Here is a 2639-nt window from a genome sequence, read left to right on the forward strand (position 1 = left end):
AAAGAGAAAATGTTACAAGCAGCCAGAAGGACACAATTCAAATACCATGGAGCTGCAATCAGGATCACACAGGACTTAGCAACAACTACATTAAAAGCTTGTAGGGTTTGGAATATAATATGCCAGAAGGCAAAAGAGCTTGGAATGCAACTGAGAATCAGCGACCCAGCAAAAATGAATGTCCTCTTCCAGGGACAAAGATGGACTTTCAATGAACCAATGAAACAAATGTTCCTGTTAGAATGGCCAGAGTTGGACAGAAGGTTTGATCTTCAAATACAGGACTCAGGTGAAGCATAGAGATTGAAGAAGAAGGGGAAAATATGAGGTACTTAATGATGATGAACTGCATGTATTCCTGAATAGAAAAATGAGACTGATAATACTCATATGAACCTTCTCAGTTAATAGAGCAGGTAGAAGGACCTTTTATAGTTGAAGCACAGGAGCAAGCTGAATTTGAAGATAAAATATGTTGTAAACATAGAGTAAATAGTAAAAAGGGAAATGTAATGGGAGAAAGAAAAAGGAGAGGGGGAATAGGCTAAGATATTTCATGCAATAAGATTTTTCTTTATTATCATGAGCTATTGCAATGATATGGAGTGGGGGAAGACAATGGGGAATGTGGCAATCTTTGCTGTCATCAGAGGTGGCTAGGAGAGAAAACAGCATATATACTCAATGGAATATAGGCATCTGGCGTAAGAAGGGGGAGGACAGGGGGGAAGGGGGGTAATGTGACAGATGGAGGAGAGGATGGACCATGGGGGGAGAGTGGTCAGATATGACACATTTTCTTTTTTACTTCTTGCAAGGGGCTGGAATTGGATGGCCTGTCCAGGACCATAGGGCCAGGTGGATGCTGGGCCTAAGGGGTGGTAGGGGGAGGATAAGGAAAACAATTGATGAACCTGTAGAAGAAGATAAAGAAGAAAAAGAGATAAGTTTTTTGATGTTAGAAAATGGAATTGCTCCAAATCACAGGCTAACTTTAACTTTAAATTCATGCTTCAAATACCTGAATCCACCACCTTCAAGCCTAATACTAAGGGAAAATAGCCAACAAATTGGCAAGTGTGCCTAAGTTTTATATACAGGTGTTTCATCTTATGAATAAAATAAACTTACACTAATCTTTTGGACCAATTAGTGCCCAACCTCCTGTCCATGCAGAATATATATCAAAATATATATATCTCTTCCTCCTGTACCCCCTTTGCCACCTGAAGAACCTCCAGTGCCAGATGGTGAAGGCTTTAGTGGAGACGAATCAGAACATAAAAGTAGTGATGATACAATTTGTGAAAGAATGACAAAAACTGATGGAATTACCTAATTTTCATCCCCAAAGACCAACAACTGCAAAGGAACACCATGTGAAGGAAAGGTAAAAATTAAAGGACATGTTGAATATAACTAAATCTAGTACACATAGCTACACACATCCTGTACTACTGGCTTCATATGTGTTTGAGCAGCTACAATCAATAGAATATAAAAAAAACAGAATTCATAAAATCTTCTGGAATACCTTTTGTACTTGTAAAAGATTTAGAGGGAGAATGAAATGGTCATTTGTCTGATCCTGGAGAAAGAAAAAAATGAGGTATTTGGAAAAATCGTTCCAACTCTCTTTTTGAACAACAAAGAGGAGATTCAGGAATACTGAATGAGACACCAACAGCATTTGTATATAGAGAAGAGTTGGAAAAAGGCAAAATTTCTAAAGAAGAAATGGAAATATTTTCAGTTTTCAAAAGTTATGAACCACGAACTCCAAACTGTAGGATTTATGTAAAGGACGTAGCAAAACAAGTTGAAGAAAATGATATGAAGTTTATTTTTGGAAGATACATGGACTTTTCATCACAAACAGAACAAATCATATTTGACATCCATTTGATGAAAGAAGGTCACGTGAAAGGTCAAGCCTTTATTGACTGTCCAAATGAAAAGGCTGCAGCTAAGCTTTAAAAGAAGTAAATGTATATGTACTTTTTGGAAAAACTATGGTGGTACAATTTGTTCAATCTGCTCCACCAAAACAAGATTGTAAAATGGAAAAAGGAAAATATAAATGATTGCTTGGGGTTGCTTTTGAATTAGATATCTTTATAGCATTCACCAGCTTTGAGAAGAAACTTGATCATCTGGACTCTTGTATTGGGCATAATAGCATATATAAAAATTAGAACTTCCAGCCAAGATAGTAGAGAGAAGACAGGCACTGTAATAAGTGTTCCTCTTTCCCCTCAAAAACAACATGAGAGAAACCTCTTAACAGAAATTTGATCAACAAAACCCAGAAAGAGGAACTAGGAGAACACCTAACAACAAGGTCTGTCTCTTGGGACCGTGGGTGAACCAGGAGACAAGAGAAGAGGGTCAGCACAGGTCCAGCAGCTGGGGGAAGCCAGAGGGTCAGCCTCAGTCATACATTCTTCCATGACTGGTGAGTGCAAGATCCAACTTTAGCTGCAGTCTTCGAAAAGGGGGAGAAGAGCTACAGGAGGGTGAGCTCCAGCACAGAGTCTCAGAGCATGCATGGAGAACAACTAACTGGGCCAGGGACCTGAGCTCCATACTTTCAGCAGAGCCATTTGCCCAGAATAAACAATAAACAACCCCCCCATCAC

At 39.0% G+C, this 2639-nt stretch overlaps 1 pseudogene; it reads left to right on the plus strand.

Moving 5' to 3' along the window:
• Positions 1-862: 862 nt before the first annotated feature.
• LOC141499405 (RNA-binding region-containing protein 3 pseudogene) lies at positions 863-2084 on the plus strand (annotated as a pseudogene).
• Positions 2085-2639: the final 555 nt, after the last annotated feature.

Source organism: Macrotis lagotis, chromosome X (assembly GCF_037893015.1).
Source record: "Macrotis lagotis isolate mMagLag1 chromosome X, bilby.v1.9.chrom.fasta, whole genome shotgun sequence".
Taxonomy (NCBI): Eukaryota; Metazoa; Chordata; class Mammalia; order Peramelemorphia; family Peramelidae; genus Macrotis; species Macrotis lagotis.